General features: G+C 43.9%; 1 protein-coding gene and 1 pseudogene across 1 annotated transcript in view; one reads left to right on the top strand and one right to left on the bottom strand.

The window, feature by feature from the left end:
* The window catches only part of LOC126416619 (ATP-binding cassette sub-family G member 1-like), a 345,855-nt gene that overhangs the window by 59,727 nt on the left and 262,139 nt on the right, over positions 1 to 23,989 (top strand). The gene's annotated exons all lie outside the window — the stretch shown is intronic.
* LOC126417832 (5S ribosomal RNA) lies at positions 12,840 to 12,957 on the bottom strand (annotated as a pseudogene).

Genomic DNA, 23,989 nt, shown 5'->3' with positions numbered 1-23,989 from the left:
TAAACACCGATGAAATAAAATAGTAATATTGACTTTTCCTAGAGTGGAAAATCGCAATAAAATTTACATTTTTGTGCTTTTCTTGATACTCTGGAAGTAACTCTTAGTGCGTAGAAGAAGGTAATGTAAGTGGTGTTAAGGCTTCTTCCTGCTTCGTTGACGGATGGAGCACAAGAAACCGAATAGACCGTGCATCAGTGCGAGCTGTTGGTGTTCTAATTTTAAGTACGTTGTTTCTATGGAAGCGATACGTAATGGTATAAATATTATTCATAGGTCCTCCCCTGAAGCCAGATATTTTCCGAGAACATTAGATAGATCGATGTCCCCTTTTAGTCCAGACTACACTGAGGTGACTAAAGTCATGGGATAGCGATATACACATATGCAGATGGTGGTGGTATCAACCCGCCAGGGTAGCCGAGAGCGCGGTGATAGGGGCCAACGCCTGAAGTGAAAGAGGTAATTTTCTAAAAAAAAAAAAAAAAAAAAAAATTAAAAAAAACAAAATAAATAAAAAAGAAAAAAAGGAAAAAAAAAGGGTAGCGTCTTATAATTCAAAAAAATAAAAAAGTGGCCGTGCGGTTAAAGGTGGAAAAAAAAAAGAGATCTAACGCGCTGCTTCCTGGACTCGGGTAGGCGCGCCGGCCCCGGATGGAATCCGCCCGGCGGATTGACGACGAGAGAAGGTGTGCCGGCCAGCCTGGATGTGGTTTTTAGCAGGTTTTCCACATCCCACTAGGTGAATACCGGGCTGGTCTCGACATTCCTCCTCAGTTACACAGCTCGCAGACATCTGAACACATTCACACTATTTCATGGATTCCACTAGACACAGACAGTTGGGCTACACTAATTCCGTTTTGGGGGTAAGGGGTGGCGGCAGGAAAGACATCCGGCCACCCCTTATTCTTAACATGCCAAATCCGAATAACCATGGCCGACCCTGCGTAGCTGCGGGACAAGGTGCAAGCGATAGATGGATAGAGAGATAGAGAGATAGATGGTGGTGGTATCACGTATACAAGGTATAAAAGGGATATGCATTGGCAGAGATGTCATTTATACTCTGCTTCTTATGAAAAGGTTTCCGACATGATTATGGCCGCACGACGGGAATTAACAGACTTTGAACGTGGTATGATAGTTGGAAATAGATGGCTGGGACATTCGATTTCGGAAATCGTTAGGGAATTCAATATTCTGAGATCCACAGTGTCAAGAGTGTGCAGAGAATACCAATTTTCAGGCATTATCTCTCAACACTGTTAACACACCAGAGCAGCAGCGTTTGTGTAGTGTTGTCAGTGCTAACAGACAATGAACACTGCGTGAAATAACCGCAGGCCGACGCGAGTGCCTTTGCTAACAGCACATCGCCTGCAGGGCCTCTCCTGGGCTCGTGACCCTAGACAATTGGAAAACAGTAGCCTGATGAGATGACACCCGATTAGAGGTGGTAAGAGCTGATGGTAAGGTTCGAGTGTAGTGCAGATCCCACGAATCCATGGACCCAAGTTGACAACAAGGCATTGTGCAAGCTGCTGCTGGTTCCATAATGGTGTAGGCTAGTATGGACTGGGTCCTCTGGTCCAGCTGAACCGTTCATTGATTGGAAATAAGTATGTTCGGCTACTTGTAGACCATTTGCAGCCAGTCGTGGACTTCATGTCCCCAGACAACGATGTCATGTCACTGGAGACAGTTGTTCGCGATTGGTTTGACAATTGGAGTGAATGATTTGCCACCCACCTCGCCCGACATGATTCCCGTCGAAGATTTATGGGACATAATGTAGAGGTCAGTTGGTGTACAAAATGCTGAATCAGCAACACTTTCACAATTATGGAAGTTACAGGGGCAGCATGGCTCGTATTTCTGCAGGGGATTTACAACGCTTTGTTAAATCCACGCCATGTCTAGTTGCTGAACTACGCCAGGCAAAAGACGTCCGACACGATACTGGGAGGTATCCAATGACTTATGTCAATTCAGTGTACTTTAGATCCAAGTCTCCTGAGAAATTGTGTATTTCACTATAAACTGTGCATGCGTTCTGTAATAATCTTTCTTCATAAGGGATGTTGGTTCATGTCGGCATTACATGAACAGCAGACAAAATCGGTTGTGTTACTGTTTAGATCTGTGGAAATTTAACTTCGATTTTTTCTGCTGTTGCGTGAATAGTGCTTGCCGAAGAGTGACGCAGGAGAATCGCAACCGTCACTCGTTCGCTCACCCAGAATCCGGGGCATGTTTTCGTACGTACACTGCTCACTGCGAAGGCCAAACGCGACCACAACTTGACAAGCGTCGTTTATAAACAGCTGTGTCGCCTTGGTGGCTGACACGCATCGGCTGACTGCACGATCGACAACAGCTGGTGCTGTCCAGTTCAGTGCCGCGTTAAGTCGGATTAAAGTGGACTACATATAATGCGGCAGCTTGTTGTCTGGCTGTAGGTCGGAGCGACAGAAACGGACCATATCCTTGATATCAAGAACAGTGCCAGGTTATTGAACCTATTTCCACAAATAATACATGAACGCCAAAAATTTGCCCGTAGACTTATGAGAGAATACTATGATCATTGTGACAAGGAACCCCTCGACTGCGAGGTCGCAAGTTCAATCTTTAGTAAGGCTCATTTGAAAAAATTGAGTTAACAGTTATGACAGGAAAAATATCAGCATCTAATGACCCAGCATGTGCATGAGGAGGGCGACAGAAGAGGACTGTCCGTAAGGTACAGAGGTCAGCCTTATAAGGGATGTATTTCACAAAATGGACATCGTCGACATTCATGACATCTTCAAAACAAACCATTAACCTGCACCATGAACACAGAATGAAAAATTGCGCGCGACAGTGATCGTAAAGGTTCGCAACATCAAGATCGAAGGTGAACTCTTGGGAGTTACAAACAGTGTAGGACGGTCAGCTAGTTATCCACTGTTAAAGAATGCATACAAAGTCATATTGGTGTAACCGGGCGACGAGAACTGATGGAATGTGATGGCAATGCAACCGAATGCGAAACAGTCTGTGGTGGAGCTTATCGTGGAGCTATCTATTCTTTAAGACGTAGTTGCAAATAGTGCGATAATATCTTTTATAGGCACGGAAAAAACAAACATCCAGGGGCTGAATTTGTCCAGTGGTTCCAGGTAGTTTCAACTGCAGTGCCACAAACTTTACAGGAGGGATAGCCTGCTCTAAAGGAATATGATTTTTTTACAGTGATCAGGAATCAAGCAAAAGCAAGTTATTCTCACCAGCTGTTGGCCAAAAGCAGTGCTCATACCATAGTAGTAGTTCTCTTACGCTCATTTTCCAACTCCTGCTTGCTGTGACGTAAATATTCCCTACTGCCCTTACAAGAGCGCGTATACGAGAAATAATCGTAGGGGGAAGAGCATCTCCACCTTCTCACAATACAATAAATAACTTTCCAACCAATTTACCATCCAGATGAACAGTCGGCACAATTGTATACGAATACGTTACGGCACTGATGTTGGTTGATCATGATAAAACTGTCTTGGTACCGCTAACTTCCAGCGTTCGTTTTATATGTATTTCACCTTTAAATTCCAATTGGTCAGAGATGGAAATAAATTCCTTACGGAACGATGGGACAAGTTTGTTTATCTCATCTACAAATTTTCGGGCCAATTCCGCACTTTCCTGTGCATCGTCAAGCTGACATTTTGTTTGAAATTTCTTTGTCTTAGGTCTTCCAGCTCTGTAGCATTGTTTGAGGTCGTGTAACTATCCACTGTTTCCTTGAAATCATTGTAATGTATGCCGCGCGTAGTAGTAGACCACTATGATGCACATCCTTTAAATTGTATCGAGCATCCTTGAAACGTGCAAACATCAGTTTTTGTAACAAGTGCGCCTTATCCTCCCTTGAATATCCATAGTTTTTCAAATGCCTTACAAGGCCATGTTGCTGCTAACTTATTGGAAATCGATTCATAATTGTTTTTTTACTATACTGCGGATGATCTTCCATGTATGTAATTATATGTAATTATGTTTAGTTTCCGCTTCTTGGACAACGATATTTCTTTAGTACGTTTTACTGGAGACGGGATATGTGGTTCCCTGACCGACAAAGATGATGACCTACATGGTGCGACACCTGTTTCAATATCGCTTTCACTTGTTAAGCATCTTTTATCATCATTGCACTCCTGATGTTCATCGTCCGCACAGAAGAGCGTATTCGAAACCACACATTCTACTGACTCATCCTGCAGAAATGCTAATATTTCATCTGCCACTTCTCCGTCTCTCTCTCTCTCTCTCCCTGCGAAAACCCTTGGGTTCCTTTCTGACAAAATGTCAACTTCGACAATAGATGTTGTAGATATAATGCAATGTTTGCTTTGGTTATAGTTGCTATTGGTCTGCTTTGTATCAACTCTCTAGCACTATTGTGAGTTACTCGTCGACTAAGCAGTTCAACGACGCTCCGTAGCCTCAAGCTGTGCTCATCATTGGATGCCTCCAGTCACGCCCCCTGTTGCCATTAGTAGCCAATATTGTGGTTACATAGCAGACAATATGTAGGGCGTCGAATGGCGTAAACATCATTGGCCTTTTGCGGCCTTGCACTCAAAGGGGTTGCTTGTGAGAAAGTTACACGCACTACTTGGGCGCAGCGTTATGGACACTGCAGCGTGGAAATGGTCAACTGTATAACGTGCCATGTGGCGCAGACATTCGCACTCGGGACCAGCTACATCAACTCCCTTTCAACCAATACAGATATAGTTTTTCCGTGGCTTCTCCTCATCTGTTAAGGTGAATGTCGGGTTGGTTCCTTTGACGAGGTCTCGCGTTTTCAATCCCCATACTAGCCCAAACCGAGTTTGCGTTTCCTCCCTAACTTCCTCGTCGTTGATGGGACGTGAAATCCTAATATGAGATATATAAATGCAGAACGCATGTATTGTCGCATTCTGTGCTTATAGAATGAAAAATCCACGGAAAGATGACAAATATTGGAGAAGACGCTACTAAGCGACAAGGCACTCTTTCATTGTTTCATTTAGAGGCAAGAACGACAGATGATTGCCTTTGCAGGGGGCGGCAACAAAACTGTCACAACTGACAGCGCCAACTGTTTGTAGCATATAGCGGGTCGAGTTTGTTGTTCTAACAACTCTTAAATCAATTGGATGACACATGAACTTCCCAATTTTCGGTCAAATACTTTTCAAATGATGTATTTCTTAGAACTGGAATTTGGTGGTAGCTGGTGGTGGCGGTGGTGGTAAGTTCCTATGGGATCAAACTGCTAATGTCATCGGTCCCTATCTTACACACTACTTAATCTAACTTAAACTAAATTACGCTAAAGATAACACACGCACCCATGCCCGAGGGAGGACTCGAACCTCCGACAGGGGGAGCCGCGCGAACCGTGGGAAGGCTCTTGAGACCGCGCGGCTACCCCGCGTGGCCTTGGTGGTATCTATGCTAAAGCGTATTTGTCTGGTCTGTAGCGTTGTACGGAAATGAAACGTGGACGAGAAACAGTTCAGACAAGAAGAGAACGGAAGCTTTTGAAATGTGGTGCTACGGAAGAATGCTAAAGATCAGATGCACAGATCAAGCAACTAATCAGGAGTTACTGAATCTGATTGGGGAAAAAGCAATGTATGTTACAACTCCACTAAAATAAAAAAATCGTTTGATAGGAGGCATTTTGAGCCACCAAAAAATTGTCAATTATGGTATTGGAGGAAACAGCAGGAGGGGGAGGGGGTATAAATTGTGCTCAAGAATGGACACGGTAAGCATATTCAAATGGATGTAGGTTACAGCAGCTATTAGGACATGACGAGAATTGCACAGGATAGAGTTGCCTAGTGTTGCGTCAAACAACTCTTCGGACTGTAGAACACATCATGCTAAAGCGATATGCCGACCACTGATGTGGACAAATTATTGGGTTGGGGCATAAATTCGTAGCGTCTTCTCATAAATTTAATGAACACAACTGATACACATAACAGAGATTTTAGGCATTAGTAATACATTCTCCTTCGCTGTTTACAACAGCCTGCCAACGCTGAGTTAACTTTTTGATTCCGCGACTGTAGAAATCACGTGGTTTTGAGGCGAAGAGCTCGTTGAGCCATGTTCGGAGCGCATTTTCATCCGGAAAGAAAATTCCTTGAAGGTTGTTCTATAGACAGCAGAAAAGACGAAAATCGGAGGGCGCAAAATCAGGTGAATAAGATGGCTGCGGAAAGAGTCCCACCTCAACTCCTGTTTAATGCTTTTTGTCAGCCTAACAAAATGCGAACGGGCGTTACCGTGGACTAGCATCACTTCACGCAGTTTTTCTGATCATTGTCTTGGACTGCGTCTGCAAGACGTCTCAATCACATTTATCAATTCTCGAGTAGACATGATATGGATCATTGTGGAGTGTTCCGTTTAAACGATCTTCATCAAAGCCAGAAGGTCTTCCTGAACCTGGAGAACCAATAATGTCAAAACGATACTCTTTAAAACGAGAAAACTACACTTCTGACCATTGAAATTGCTACACCACGAAGATGACGTGCTACAGAAGCGAAATTTAGACGACAGGAAGAAGATGACGTGATATTACTAATTAAAATGAAGCAGCTGAATTTCTCAAACAGCGCAATACACTCGTTCGACAGCTACCTCAAAAACAGAAGTCAACAAGTCATTTGTGGGTCGGAAAAGTCATCATGGAAAAACGTGCGCTCTGGAGTTCCCCAAGGCTCCGTCCTTGGTCCATTACTCTTCTCACTGTACATTAATGATATTTCTTCAGTGATTCACCCCTGCAACTACCATCTATATGCCGACGACATCCAACTGTACATAAGTGCAAGCCCCAAGAACATTGCTGACGCAGTAGCGAGTATGAACGCAGATCTTTGCTCTGTTTCTCGATGGGCACAGAACCTAGGTCTGAAACTAAACCCCAAGAAATCCCAGGTCATACTTATATCTCATCCAAAGTTAATCAGTCGGTACTTTCGCGAAACAGTCCCTCAAATACTCCTCAATGGTACCCAACTACCATACCAAAAAACAGTAAAAGACCTTGGAATAATCTTGGATGAACACCTAAACTGGGAAGAACAAACAGTCACAGCTTGCCGGAAATCGCTCTCCTCCCTACATGCAATTCAAAAATTTAGAAAAATATTTCCAGCCCATGTTAAACAAAAATTAGTCCAAACACTAGTCTTGCCTAATCTTTACAACTGTGATGTAGTTCAACATGGCACAAATAATGAAAATTCGAGATGCCTCGAGCTAGTGATGAATGCTTGTGTTAGATACGTATGCAACATACGGTTGTATGATCATATCAGTCCTTCATACTCCCAGCTAGGTTGGATACGCCCACATAAGGCACGCGATCTCCACACGATGTGCTTACTTCATCGATTTCTTAGCCACTGGTGCCCCCAATACTTATCTTCTCACATTAAACACCTATCATCATTCCACAACCGCAATACCAGATCGGATACGTCTAGCATCTTGGCTGTACCATTACATAACACAAAATCTTTCTCCGTGTCATTCTCCATCTCAGCCATACGACTATGGAACGCGCTCCCATGTGATCTGCGTCTTATCCAAAACCACTCAACATTCAAGAGGGAACTTAAGACTTACATATTAGGGACGGTATAGCCACCATTATCGTGGCCCCCCTCATCTTTTTCTTTCTCCTCTCCATCATAGCTTCGAATTTTACCATTCTATCTCTCTTCCTCTAACCTATCTACCTCTTCTATATCACTTTCACCCCATTCCATCGTCTTATATCTCTGCTTGATGAGAATAACTCACAAGCTGTAAGAATATAACGAGAAAATTCCCAACTAGCAATAGGACTGACACTCATAAAAGAAAAATATGTTTACTTTCATATACATAGTCATTATTATTATTATTATTATTATCATTATTATTACTATTTTTATTATTCTTGATTGTTATAATTATTTTTTGATTGTTATAATTATCATTGTACTACTTTTATAATCTCTATTTTTTTTCTTTAACATTAATACTGTATAACATGTTATATGTCCCAATTTTCTGTAGACACTGAAATTTGTTGAATCTGAGTATGCCTGGTTAGGTGTAAGAGAGGGCCTGAAGGCCCTAATCTTGCCAGGTAAAATAAATGCATAAATAAATAAATAAATAAATAAATATGCAAATGATGAGCTTTTCAGAGCATTCACGCAAGGTTGGCGCCGGTGGCGACACCTACAACGTGCTGTCATGAGGAAAGTTTCCAACCGATTTCTCATACACAAACAGCAGTTGACCGGCGTTGCCTGGTGAAACGTTGTTGTTGATGCCTCGTATAAGGAGGAGAAATGCGTACCATCACGTTTCCGACTTTGATAAAGGTCGGATTGTAGCCTATCGCGATTGCAGTTATACTATCGCGACATTGCTGTTTGCGTTGGTCGAGAACCAATGACTGTTAGCAGAATACGGAATCGGTAGGTTCAGGAGGGTAATACGGAACGCCGTGCTGGATCCCAACGGCCTCATATCACTAGCAGTCGAGATGACAGGCATCTTATCCGCATGGCTGTAACGGATCGTGCAGCGACGTCTCGATCCCTGAGTCTACAGATGGGGACGTTTGCAGGACAACAACCATCTGCACGAACAGTTCGGCGACGTTTGCAACAGCATGGACTATCAGCTCGGAGACCATGGCTGCGGTTACCCTTGACGCTGCATCACATACAGGAGCGCCTGCGATGGTGTACTCAACGACGAACCTGGGTGCACGAATGGCAAAAAGTCATTTTTTCGGATGAATACAGGTTCTGTTTACAGCATCATGATGGTCGCATCCGTGTTTGGCGACATCGCGGTGCACGCACATTGGAAGCGTGTATTCGTCATCGCCATACTGGCGTATCACCCTGCATGATGGTATGGGGTGCCATTGGTTACACGTCTCGGTCACCACTAGTTCGCACTGACGGCGCTTTGAACATTGGACTTTACATTTCAGATTTGTTACGACCCGTGGGTCTACCTTTCATTCGATCCCTGCGAAACCTGACATTTTAGCAGGATAATGCTCGACCGCATGTTACAGGTCCTGTACGGGCCTTTCTGGATACAGGAAATGTTCGACTGCTGCCCTGGCCAGCACATTCTCCAGATCTCTCACCAACTGAAAACGTCTGGTCAATGGTGCCCGAGCAACTGGCTCGTCACAATACGCCAGTCACTACTCTTGATGAACGGTGGTATCGTGTTGAAGCTGCATGGGCAGATGTACTTGTACACGCCATCCAAGCTCTGTTTGACTCAATGCCCAGCCGTATCAAGGCCGTTATTACGGCCAGAGGGGTCTGTTCTGGGTACTGATTTCTCAGGATCTATGCACGCAAATTGCGTGAAAATGTAATCACTTGTCAGTTCTAGTATAATATATTTGTCGAATAAATACCCGTTTATCATCTGCATTTCTTCTTGGTGTAACAATTTTAATGGCCAGCAGTGTATATACTATCCCCCATGATGTACCTCCTTTCAGGAAAAACGTCTGCTCGATGACGCAATGTGTACACTTCTTTGATGGTTCCACACTATTTAAGATCCCTCGTCATATCTGAAGGCGACATGAAAGCCAGCTACGTCAGTATTATTGCTGATCACTGCACGGTATATCTCCTTTACACGGGGGGTTACGTTTTCCACCACGGCAGTTTTTTCACATCACAGTGCAAGAATCGTGGTTGAAGAGCATCACCTAGAGTAATTGTCGGTGATAATATGATCGCAGGTGCACCGATAGCAATTTTGTTAAACACCTCTACCAGTCATCGACTCTTCATGTAACTTCGTAGTGCGGTACCACATACTTGGTACGATATAAAACATTGTTGAATCTATGCCACGATGAATTGCGACTGCATTACGTGCCAAATGTTCACCGATGTTTATGAAGTGGTTAGCCACAATGTTCTAAGTGATCTGTGTCTACCAAGTAAACGTAGGTATCAGTTATTTAATAGTTTGAAGAAAACGGAGATGGATGAAAACCTTTTGTAAATCGTGACTCAGAAGCATCGCCTGTGTGTGTGTGTGTGTGTGTGTGTGTGTGTGTGTGTGTGTGTGTGTGTGTGTGTGTGTGCGTGAGTGAGAGAGAGAGAGAGAGAGAGATGAAAAGATGAATAGAGTAATTCGCGGATTCCGAGACTGTTTCATTAGTAATGAGAGCCACAAGAGGCTGTGATGACCGGCACATAAATGCCACTGTTTATTAAGAAGCGAGCCCTACAATCGTTTCGAACATTAGGATCAATATTCAACTGCCCGAATGTGGCACATGCGCACCCACTAATATTGTGTTATCAGTTAAATACCCTGAATTCCGCATTAGCTGAAAACCTGTTTGTGTAATAATCACTAGTCGATACGAGGCGAGTTTTTAAAGCAAGTACCGTTTTGAAATTAAAAAAAGACGTGCTAAGATATCTCAGTAATTTTATTTTTACATGAAAGCCTGTGCCTTAATCTACGCACTGATGCCATTACAGTCTGATCCTTCCTTGTTTACGTTGTGTACTGAGTGTTTAAGATGCCTCCGATAATCGTGAGTCCCGCCGACCGTGAAGTACGGGCTATTATAAGATTTCTTAGTGCTAAACGCTTAAAAGCGATCGATATTCATCGTGAGAACTGTGCAGTTTACGGAGAAAACATATGAGTGATGGAATGGTAAGAAAGTGGGTGAGAGCATTTAAAGATGGCTGCACAAATGTGCATGATGAACAACGAAGTGGGCATCCTTCGCTCGTTAATGTACGTTGGTGCAGGAAGTGAACAGTAAGGTGGGAGAAAACAGACGCTTTATGATTTACTCCTTGCGGGATGACTTTCCTAATGTTTCTCGTAGTGTTTTGTATGGAGTTGTGACCGAACACTTGAATTACCGAAAATTGTGCGCACGTGGGGTCCCGAAAATGTTGACGGACGTACGCAAAACCAAACGTTTAGACAGTGCATTGACTTTCCTTGAGCGGTACCACAACGACGGTGATGATTTCTTAAGCCAAATTGTTACGGGCGATGAAACATGGGTGGCTTACGTCACACCAGAATCAAAGCAACAGTCCATGGAAGTTGAGCAAGGGCATCCCTTTGCTGCAAGACAATGCCCGTCCGCATGTGGCGAATCAGACCAAAGATCTCATCACATCTTTTCGATGGGAAACTAGATCATCCTCCGTACAGCCCCGATCTTGCGCCCAGTGACTACCATCTGTTCCTGCACTTGAAGAAACACCTGGGCGGTCAGCGTCTTCAAGACGATGACGAAGTCAAAACAGTGGTGATGCAATGGTTGACAAGTCAGACGGAAGACTTCTATGAGGAGGGTATTCAAAAACTGGTACAACGTTATGACAAGTGCCTCAATATTGACGGAAATTATGTAGAAAAGTAGATTAAGGTACTGGCTTTCATGTAAAAATAAAATTACTGAGATATCTTAGTACGTCTTTTTTTAACTTCAAAACGGTACTTACTTAAAAAAACACGCCTCGTATTAAGTAGCATCACGATGTGGCGTTACGCGTGTAGATACTGCCCGCTATAGAGACGGATATACTTCTGTTTCGTTCAAAATAATTGTCATGTGTCGGTTGCCAACGACAACGATTGCGTTCGTTTAGGGATAAGCTAATTCGTCAGTATAACTGTTGACAGTGTTCACATTCAGAGATCGTGAAGCACCAGATATTTTCTGTGGGGCTAATATTGGGCCAGTTGAGGTGCGATATGTTGCTTTGGTGTAGGTCAATCCAGAACGTACGCGTGCATCCCTGTCAACACGGCTGCTGCCACCTCGGAAGAGGGGAGTATCTACAGTATATTAATCATTAAGATGCAGAAAAAACGGTACCACTTGGTCACCGAGAATGCTAAAATAAACATCTTAGTACGTGTTCACGGTAACTACACTGAAGTGACAAAATTCAGGGAATACTTTCTAATATTGTGTCGGACCTCCTCCTGCCCGGCGTAGTGCAGCATCTCGTCGTGGCAAGGACTCTACAAGTCGCTGGAAGGCCCTTGCAGAAATATTAAGCCATGTTGCCTCTAAGGCTGTCCATGATTGCGAAAGTGCAGATATTGTGCATAAATTGCCCTCTCGATTATGTCCCATAAATGTTCCTTGAAAGTCATGTCGGGTGATCTGGGTGGGCAAATCATTCGCTCGAATTGTCCAGAACGTTCTTCAAATCAATCGCTAACAACTATGACCTAGTCGCAAGGCTCATTATCATCCACAAAAAGTCCATAATTGTTTGGAAACATGACGTCCATGAATGGTATCCAAACATAATCATTTCCAGTCAATGATCGGTTCAATTGGACCAGAGGATTCACTCCATTCCATGTAAACACAGGCCATAACACTACGGAGCCACCACCAGGTTGTACAGCGCCTTGTTGACAATGTGGGTCCATGGTTTCGTGCGTGCGGCCTGCACCACACTCAAACTCTGCCATCAGCTCTTATAGCTGAAATCGGGACATATCCGATCCGGCCACCGTTATCCAGTCATCTAGCAAAAGCACTCCGTCTTCAGGCCACGAGTGGCCTACCGGGACCATCCGACCGCCGTGTCATCCTCAGTGGAGGATGCGGATAGGAGGGGCGTGCGGTCAGCACACCGCTCTCCCGGTCGTTACGACGGTATTCTTGACCGAAGCCGCTACTATTTGGTCGAGAAGCTGCTCAATTGGCATCACGAGGCTGAGTGCACCCCGAAAAACGGCAACAGCGCATGGCGGCCTGGATGGTCACCCATCCAAGTGCCGCGCACGCCCGACAGCGCTTAACTGCGGTGATCTCACGGGAACCGGTGTAACCACTGCGGCAAGGCCGTTGCCTATCCAGTCATCTAGGGTCCGACCGATATGGTCAAGAACCCAGGAGAGGCGCTGCAGTCAATCCCTTGCTGACAAAGGCACTCGCGTCGGTCGTCTGCTGCCATAGCCCATTAACGCCATATTTGGTCGCACTGTCCTAACAGGTACATTCGTCTTACGTCCCATATTGATTTCTGTAGTTATTTTAAGCAGTGTTGCTTGCCTGTTAGCACAGACAACTCCACGCAAACGCTGCTGCTCTCGGTCTTCAAGTAAAAGCAGGTGGTGAAAGGTAATACCCGAAATTTTTTCATTCTCGGCACACTTGGTGAATGTATGAATACTGAATTCCCTAAGGAATCCCGAAATTTAATGTCTAACGTTTCTAGCTCCAACTACTATTCCGCGTTCCAAGACTGTTATTTCCCGTTGTGCGGCCATAATCACGTCGGAAACCATTTTACATGACTCAACTGAATACGAATAACAGGTGTGTCAGTACACTTCCGTTTTAAAGCTTGTGTACGCGATACTGCTGCCATCTGTATATGTCTGTATCGGTATCCCATAACTTTCGTCACCTGAGTGTAGAATGAGTGGACCCAAGAGAAATACGCTCGGAAAATCACAGAATCGCCTCCAGCCTGGACTATACTCACCACAAATTGCGGGTTGCACGTCTCGTTGGGCCATCAGTAATAATTTGAAAAGAGGCAATGCACTGACTCGTCGCCTCACACTTCACGCATCCAGCCAGCTGTGTTGTCTGGTCCACTGAAGGATTGCAGTTTTACGTGATGCTGTAAGCAGTAGCCTTTTCGCGAGGTACCAGAGCATGAAAATCTATTGCATGCACTACCATATTTGCTCAGAAACTATTGTAGTTCGGGTGGAACTGACAGCAACAGTTTCTTTCGGACTTGAGACCGATTCTCAGTGACAAAGCGTGACACTCGTCTACAATCGTTGTCAGCTAGGATCTTAATACGACCACTGTTCCTACTCCGTGTTACTTGGCGGCGAATGATACATCATTGTTTGTAGACAGGTTGGTGAGCATGCGTTGATACACCAACAAATCGGACAACCTCATTCACGGTGTGGTCACGGGCGCTTGTAAACACGTTAGCTCCTTTCTGTCATTCTGTTACGACTCCATTTCGAACCATATTATTTCGGTACTTCCTAATTCTATAGAATGGACCACTACATACACACCTTAACTCTGCCATGAGTTACGTCAGCAGTGGAGTGTCATAAAAGCACCTTGCGCCAGTTTTACACCGTCTAGAGAGTTTGAAAGTGACCAGTGACTAAAATTTGGGAGGTGAACTTACATGGTAAGAAACTGTTAGCACAATATAACTGGTGAGAGTTTTAAATCAGCGTTCTATCCGTTATTGAACACCACCTTTACTAGAAAGCCGTTTTTTGGTATGAACGATAGAATTTAGGTGTATCAAATTTCTTTCATGACTAGAGGTGGAGGGAGGGCTCTGAATACATGGAGCCAGCAGAAATACATTGTCAGAACAAAGTCTTAGTACACCTTGAGACGTCATCGATTTTGATTCGATGACGGCAAATGCCTCTTGGAGATGTACTCATAATGGTTTCAACGTGGTCCGCCAACAGATAGCGTAGTGGCGTAGGTACCAGAGTGACATCTGTGTCTGCCCTTTAATAGGGAATGCTCACAGCTAGAAGACTCAGTGTGGCGCAGATGTGTGAGGCAAGCAGGAAACCATGCTATGGAGACGCATTCGGGTTTCCTACAGCCAACTGAACGAGTTTGAAAGGGGTCAGACTGTGGCTTCCGAGTAGCGAAACGGTCCTTCTGGAGAATTCCCACACAAGTTGGACGTGCTGCGTCAGGTGTGCAACGATGCTGGTATCAGTGGTCACGTGAATATTCCGACACCCGTAGACAAGGTTCTGGATGTCCACGCAGAACAGCTATAACTCTCGTTCACCTTGGGAACGCTAACCAGCGCTCGGTACTTGCAGAATGTTGCTAGACCCGTTGCTTTGCCGTCCTTGAAGCAGGATGGTGATGTGTAGTTCCAACAGGATAATGCTCGCCCACACATTGCATGTGAAACTCAAAGTGCTCTGCAAGACGTACAGCAAATTCCTTGGTTAACACGATCTCCAGACTTGACTTCAATCAAGCACGTGTAAGATTCGATGGGACAAGTAGTGACTTGTCAACCAGAAACTCTTACAGAACAATGTGAACAGGTCGAGCAGGTGTGGCGTGACGTATCCCATGACGGTATTCGTCATCTGTATTATCGACTGGATGCGAGCGACAGCGACAGCATTGCCGCCCGTGGAGGTTACACCACATACTAATATGGGTGTTTCAGCATGAATCGATATATGGTACCTCAAAACACCTTTGCTATTGACCTGTAAGTGTGCTACATTTGCACTATTGCAACAATAAATTTTGAATGAATGGAATCCTCTAAAAGGATGTACTATTATACTATTTTTTTCCAGCAGTGTATCATAGTATGTGCATGTGGGGTTCTCTCTCTCCGTCTCCTTTTGCTTTTGTTTGTTTGTTTCTGTGTGCATGTGTGTGTGTGTGTGTGTGTGTAAGAGAGGGCGCGTGGGAGAGGGGAAAAATGGGTGTATAGTTCAAGCAAGTTGATGACTTGAATAACTTAACGCTATTTTCGGGTGTTGTTGTTGTGGTCTTCAGTCCTGAGACTGGGTTGACGCAGCTCTCCATCCTACTCTATCCTCTGCAAGCTTCTTCATCTCCCAGTACCTACAACAACCTACATCCTTCTGAATCTGTTAAGTGTATTCATCTCTTGGTCTCCCTCTACGATTTTTACCATCCACTCTGTCCTCCAATACTAAATTGGTGATCCCTTGATGCCTCAGAATATGCCCCACCAACCGATCCCTTCTCCTAGTCAATTTGAGCCACAAATTTCTCTTCTCTCCAATTCTGTTCAATACCTCCTCATTAGTTATGTGATCTACCCATCTAATCTTCAGTATACTTCTGTAGCACCACTTTTCGAAAGCTTCTATTCTCTTCTTGTCTAAACTATTTATTGTCCACGTTTCACTTCCATACATGGCTACACTCCATTCAAATACTTTCAGAAACGACTTCCTGACACTTAAATCTATACTTGATGTAAACAAATTTCTCTTCTTCAGAAACGCTTTCCTTGCCATTGCCAGTTTACGTTTTATATCCTCTCTACTTCGACCATCATCAGTTATTTTGCTCCCCAAATAGCAAAACTCATTTACTACTTTAAGCGTCTCATCTCCTAATCTAATTTCTGCAGCATCATCAGATTTAATTCGACTACATTCCATTATACTCGTTTTGCTTTTATTGATGTTCATTTATATCCTCCTTTCAAGACATTGTCTATTCCGTTCAGCTGCTCTTCCAGGTCCTTTGCTGTCTCTGACAGAATTACAATGTCATCGGCGAATCAATCTCAAAGTTTTTATTTCTTCTCCATGGACTTTAATTCCTACTCCGAATTTTTCCTTTGTTTCCTTTACTGCTTGCTCAGTAAACAGATTGAACAACACCGGAGATAGGCTACAACCCTGTCCCACTCCCTTCCCAACCACTGCTTCCCTTTCATGCCCCCCGACTCTTATAACTGCCATCTGGTTTCTGTACAAACTGTAAATAGCCTTTCGCTCCCTGTATTTCACCCCTGCCACCTTCAGAATTTGAAAGAGAGTATTCCAGTCAACGTTGTAAAAAGCTTTATTTAAGTCTACAAATGATAGAAACGTAGGTTTGCCTTTCCTTAATCTATTTTCTATGATAAGTCATAGGGTCAGTATTGCCTCACGTGTTCCGACATTTCCACGGAATCCAAACTGATCTTCCCCGAGGTCGGCTTCTACCAATTTTTCCATTCGTCTGTAAAGAATTCGTGTTAGTATTTTGCAGCCGTGGCTTATTAAACTGACAGTTCGGTAATTTTCACATCTGTCAACACCTGTTTTCTTTGGGATTGGAATTATTATATTCTTCTTGAAATGTGAGGGTATTTCACCTGTCTCAGCAGATGGTAGAGTTTTGTTAGGCCTGACTTTCCCAAGGCTGTCAGTAGTTCTAATAGAATGTTGTGTATTCCCTTGTTTTAAAACGTGTCCTACTAGAATGTAAATGTTAGTGCATGAAGGGGTAATTTTGGTAGACTTACCTTCGCTGCTACAGTTGATTAAACGAAGAAATTGCTGAAACGACGTAATTACATTATGAAATGATTATTGTTCCCTCATTACCAGTTTCCAAATAATAATAGACTTTGGAATCAAAATTAAATTATAGAAATTTAACTGAGTAACTTGGAAACATAATCGTAATTACTATTTTTTTCACGCCTGTTTGGAAGAACTGTAGTCAAAGTGTTAGTGAAAAATTATCAGAATTTTTATTCGATTTGTGTGTCGTTTAGACGTTACAGTAAACCACAGTGACGTAGTTAGTCTTATCACAAAATACACAGTGTTGTTACTGATGCGATGATTAGGAATTAGAACTCATGAGATCCACGAAACCTTTTTTGCCACCTTTTTGGGTTTTCAAGTGTCTCGTCTGTTAAAGGAGGCACTTGCCTCTCTGTCGCGACTAAATTTGGTCCAGATCGACTACTTCCACAGTCGACGGAGTCCGATAAGGGGAGCCCCGTTCTCCAAGTTGCCGCCCCGCTGTAGCACCTTCGCCGACGCAGGAAGAAGAGGCGTTCCAGATTTCAGTGCGTTGCTGTCGGGCGTCTGCATTCCATATTTCGACCTCATCGCTAGAACAGCTGTGTGTATGGCTCAACAGCTGACTTTCGTTCCCAGGGACGCCGCAACAGAGCAGCCGACCACAAAAGAAAGTAACGAAACGGGTACACATGCTGAGGCCCTCTGCTAACAGACCGAGTGGAGGGATGTGTGACTCTCGCACGTTCCCGTTCGCTTGCTCCGGTCCTCGTCGTCCGGCTGCGTCCTGTTGACCTGTAAACAATAAAAGGCTTTCTGTAGTGTTTGTACACTGCAGAAACAAAGGCGGTAGCAGCCACAGCTTATCGTCCACTGTCAGTTTAGTATCTTATCTGAAGCTTGTCAACACTTGTTTGCAGGGAGGGGACCGTGTTTGTGCTTGTTCCTTTGTTGGTGTTGTAGGTGTAAGGAGAACAATGACATCTTGCAAAGTGGACAGTGGACAGACGAGGCAGTGAGAATACCGGAACTAGTTATAGAAAGAGACAGGGAAGATCTGAACCTTTCAGTTTAATGGATGGCGTTTCGATCTTGTTCGTTCCACATGCATGTTCAATGTTCCGACAACCATACCACCTCGCTTAGTCCAAATTCGAAAGCAATATCCTTAATGACATTAGAATACTTTTCATTAAGCGAGATAGCATGCTAACAAGCATTTAAAATAAATGACAGGGAAAATAGTGTTGGCAATAACCTAGAGTATTTTGCCAGTTAACAGTTGGCTGTACTTCACATGGAGGTGACAAAACTCGTGGGATATCTCCTAATATCGTGTCTGACATCTTTTACCCGTCGCAGTGCAGCAACTCGACGTGACATGGACTCAAAAAGTCGTTGGGAGTCCCCTACAGAAATACTGAGCCATGCCGTCCGTAATTGCGGAAGTGTTGTCGGTGCAGGATCTTGTGCACGAACTGACCTCTCGATTATGTCCCACATATATTCGATGGGATTCACCTCATGTGATCTGGGCAGCCAAATCATTCAATCGATATGTCCAGAATGTTCTTTAAACAAATTGCGAACAATTGAGGCCCGGTGACAGGGCGCATTATCATCCATAAAAGTTCCATCGTTGTTTGGGAACATGAAGTCCATTAATGGCTGCAAATGGTCTCCTAGTAGCCAAACATAACTATTTCCAGTCAATAATCGGTTCAGGTGGTCCAGAGGACCCAGTCCATTCCATGTAAACACAGCCCACAAAGTTATGGAGTCACCACCAGCTTGCACAGTGACTTCTCGACAACTTGGGTCCACAGCTTCATGGCATCTGCGCCACACTCGAATCCTACCATCAGCTCTTACCAACTGAAATCGGGGCTCACCTGATGAGGCCACGGTTTTCCAATCGTCTAGGGTCCAATCTATATGATGACGAGCTCAGGAGAGGAGCTGCAGGCGAAGTCGTGCTGTTAGCAAAGTACTCGCGTCGGTCGTCTGCTGCCGTAACCCATTACCACAAAATTTCGTACCACTGTCCTTAGGGAAACGTTTGTCTCACGTCCCAAATTGACTTCTGCGGTAATTTCACACAGTGTTGCTTGTCTGCTAGCACTGACAACTCAACACAAACGCTGCTGCTCTCGGCGGTCAATGAAGGCCGTCGGCCACTGCGTTGTCCGTAGTGATAGGTAATGCCTGATATTTGGTATTCTAAATACACTATTGATACCGCGGGTCTCCGAATATTAAATTACCTAACGGCTTCCGAAATGTAACGTCTCATGCGTCTAGCTTCAACGAACACTTCCCTCTCATATAATTTTGGTGTTTTTTTTTTTTTCTTTATCAAGTTCGGCAGCGTACCTTTTCTCCGCCTGTATTTGCTCGTGTTTTCCACACTCATAAGATTCCATGCTGGTGAGGACGATCACGTTGAGAATTTGAATTTGTGCATATTTGTTCTCACCTCAATTACAACTGACTGTTAGGACAACATGTACCTATTACTGCCTGTCCCGAACATGGGTGGACGTCCACTTTGAGTGAATGTGGGTATAATAAGAAATGCGTGCAACTAGGCAAATTGAGATGGAATCTCTTGGTTTACCTATGCAGTAGCAGTTTGGGAAGGCAGTCGAACAATGTTTTCGAAGCTAGCTCCGGTGGTGTCAGATCGGCACTACACTCTGTCGCCATTGCGGCTATGCGTCTACAGGGGTGCAGCCTCGCGGCTAGCTGTTTTCGAATCCGAGCGCTGGGACGCAGTCTTCAAATTTTCATGAAATGTAATCTTAGTTGCGATTACGAACAAGCGTCAGCTGCATAGGGGAATGACGCCAATGAAAATTTGCGGTGGACCGGGACTTGAAACCGAATTTTCCACTTTACTCAAGTGGTAGCCTTACTACATTATTGGTCATTAAAATTGCTACACCAGAAGAAATGCAGATGATAAACGGGTATTCATTGGACAAATATATTATACTAGAACTGACATGTGATTACATTTTCACGCAATTTGGGTGCATAGATCCTGAGAAATCAGTACCCAGAACAACCACCTCTGGCCGTAATAACGGCCTTGATACGCCTGGGCATTGAGTCAAACACAGCTTGGATGGCGTGTACAGGTACAACTGCCCATGCAACTTCAACACGATACCACTGTTCATCATGGGTAGTGACTGGCGTATTGTGACGAGCCAGTTGCTCAGCCACCATTGACCAGAAGTTTTCAATTGGTGAGAGATCTGCATAATGTGTTGGCCAGGGTAGCAGTCGAACATTTTCTGTATGCATAAAGGCCCGTACAGGAACTGCAACATGTGGTCGTGCATTATCCTGCTGAAATGTAGGGTTTCGCAGGGATCGAATGAAGGGTAGAGCCACGGGTCGTAACACATCTGAAATGTGGCGTCCACTGTTCAAAGTGCCGTCAATGCGAACAACAGGTGACCGAGACGTGTAACCAATGGCACCCCATACCATCACACCGGGTGACACGCCAGTATGGCGATGACGAATATACGCTTCCAATGTGCGTTCACCGCGATGTCGCCAAACACGGATGCGATCATCATGATTCTGTAAACAGGACCTGGATCCATCCGTAAAAATAACGTTTTGCCATTCGTGCACCCAGGTTCTTCGTTGAGTACACCATCGCAGGCGCTCCTGTCTGTGATGCAGCGCCATGGGTAACCGCAGCTATGGTCTCCGATCTGATAGTCCATGCTGCTGCAAACGTCGTTGAACTGTTCGTGCGGATGGTTGTTGTCCTGCAAACGTCCCCATCTGTTGACTCAGGGATAGAGACGTGGCTGCACGATCCATTACAGCCATGCGGACAAGATGCCTGTCATCTCGACTGCTAGTGATACGAGTCGGTTGGCATCCAGCAGGGCGTTCCGTATTACCCTCCTGAACCCACCGATTCCATATTCTGTTAACAGTCATTGGATCTCAAGCAATGCGAGCAGCAATGTCGCGATACGATAAACCACAATCGCGATAGGCTACAATCTTACCTTTATCAAAGTCTGAAACGTGATGGTAAGCATTTCTCCTCCTTACACGAGGCATCACAACAACGTTTCACCAGGCAACGCTGGTGAACTGCTGTTTGTGTATGAGAAATCGGTTGGAAACTTTCCTCATGTCAGCACGTTGTAGGTGTCACCACCGGCGGCAACCTTGTGTGAATGCTCTGAAAAGCTAATCATTTGCATATCACAGCATCTTCTTCCTGTCGGTTAAATTTCGCGTCTGTAGCACGTCATCTTCGTGGTGTAGCAATTTTAATGGCCAGTAGTGTATTTGGGTACCCGAGCACGACTCGGGGCAGACTCAAATTTACCTATGTCGTCAGTGATATGTCTACAACCTGTACTCGTACACACATTATGTCATTTCCGTACAGGGGAGGACATTTTAATTGAAAGACACTGCCTGGTATCGGCGGATAAATACGATATTGCATTGCGTGTGATGTTAAGAAGAACGATGCAATGTTACTTCGTCTGTGCACGCATGCACAGTTGATTGCTACGTTTCTTTTCGTTGTGAGTCACAAGCTAGCTTTTATTATTCATTTAGTAATGGGAAGTGGTGAAATTTACTTTGGAATCTTCATGTGTGTGTAACAGTGCGGCTATGTTGCGCTTCCTAAATCTACTCAATCATTTGCTGACAAAAAATTGATACGTTGGAATTGCTTCCTTGTGTGGAACTATACAATTAGTATCTTTATGTGTGTTTCATGTAAATGTAAGCTCAGGAGTATGCTGCATTTGTAAAATAAATGTTAATATCGCAGTTATTTAGTTCATTAAACTTCACCCCAAAGTGTACGACAACAGGTTTCCCCACGTCCTGTAATCGTTAACATCCTGTAGCCTGTGAGATAAAGTGACTTAATATGTGTGTGATTCCTGACTGGTCGTTCGGGAGTTCACTAATTAAAATTCTGTTGCACAGTTTTCTTTTTAGGATAGTGAGTATGGCTAGTAATACATTAAAACTGATGTAACTTCAGAAGGCTTAGCATTCAAAGCCGAATAAATAACCTCAAGCATTGTGTCTGTGCACAGTGGGCGATCAGCTAGCCAAAGTCCACTTTCAACTGTTAACACATGCTAGCCGATAGGCATTCTTATCAGAAGTACCCGTTTCGAATCCTAGCGCTTCAAGAATTTTTCATTTCCATTCTTTGGCCAGCTAGTGGAGGATAAGACGTAGCTAAACTTCTCGAAACTCGGAGCAAATTAATGGTGTACTTCCAAGTGTTCTGTTGCGTTGGTTTCTGTACTATGCACAGTATTTCCACCACCGACCCGCGTCTCGCGTCTCTTTTTTCAGATGCAGCGAGTTTTGCTGTTATGTGAACTTCCTCCCCGGACTCCAACCGGGCTGGTCGTAGAAACAACTCGACACAATACTCATTAAGTACACCCTTAGTCAGCCGTGTAGAGAATACCTGAGTGATCGCCCTGAGCAAAGGTTCTGATTTAAATCAGCGAACCTCTCCAAAATGTCCCGTGGAATGAGCATGTGACACTGGTGATGAATGATTCTTCCTTCGGGTGAGGGCGTTAAGCTCGACGGCCTCCTTGGTGTTATTCAAGAGTAATCGTCGATATGTCAGCTCATACATGTCACCTATACTTTCTGCGTCAACTGGGAAGGCTACTATTAGACCATGAACCAAGCGAATAAATAAATAAATCTTTAATGTTGTTTGTGTCAAGCTATTCCGTATATATAATTTCTGTCGTAGTTTTTAACAGCTGTAGGTGACAAATGTATTCGTCAAACATACAAGAGATTCTTATAAATGTGCATTTTTAATATGGTTTTTTAAACTACGTCTTCTACAGAACACGATATATTTTTTTTTCTATTTACTCAGGCATGTTTAGACACGTTAAGTGTCATCTTCTGTGGCTTTCGATTTATTTCTATGAACATGTTATGCAAAGTTCATGGCCGGCCGGTGTGGCCAAGCGATTAAAGGCGCTACAGTCTGGAACCGCGTGACCGCTACGGTCGCAGGTTCGAATCCTGCCTCGGGCATGGATGTGTGTGATGTCCTTAGGTTAGTTAGGTTTAAGTAGTCCTAAGTTCTAGGGGACTGATGACCTTAGAAGTTAAGTCCCATAGTGCTCAGAGCCGTTTTTTTAGTTCATGGTTGTGCATTTTTTACTTTATTTTGATTGTTCACCTGAGGACTAAATTAACTATGATAATTAATTTGTACAGGTCGGCTTGTTTTTAAACCTTTTTATGGTTTAGTAGCATGTCAGCAGCAAAGTAGCTGGAAGAATATGCTTAATGAGAAATACTTGAAATACTCTCTCGAGAGTAGCAGCGATGTCTCTTTTATGCTTACATTTTCCTCCCTGTTGTACATGTAGTTAAACACCCTGCTTTGCATACCTTCACAATAAACAGCAAAGATGCGCATCAAGACAGAAAATATAAGTACAGGACATAAACCACTAGTGCTATCCAAAAAGCATTCCAGAATTAATAACTCATTAAGCAAATTCTAACAGCTACGTGACGACATACACTCAAACAAAAAAAGACCTAAAAACAAGCGACCTGTACAGATACAAATATTTTTACAATCAAAAATGTGCACGTTGTAGTTTTTATGAAGCGTAAAGTGAAAAAAAACAACTATGAATAATTGTATAATATTTTTACAGAAATAAACCATGACCGAAATAGATGTCGAAACATACAGTTGCATTTTGCAAAAGGTGGAGTTTGAAAAACCAAATTTAGTATTCAAATACGGAAAAAACGTCAACAGCTGCTTCCAGCCCGGGCA

This window comes from Schistocerca serialis, chromosome 8, assembly GCF_023864345.2.
Source record: "Schistocerca serialis cubense isolate TAMUIC-IGC-003099 chromosome 8, iqSchSeri2.2, whole genome shotgun sequence".
Taxonomy (NCBI): domain Eukaryota; kingdom Metazoa; phylum Arthropoda; class Insecta; order Orthoptera; family Acrididae; genus Schistocerca; species Schistocerca serialis.
The sequence above is the reverse complement of the archived record's forward strand: the minus strand, read 5'-3'. Positions and strand labels throughout refer to the sequence as shown.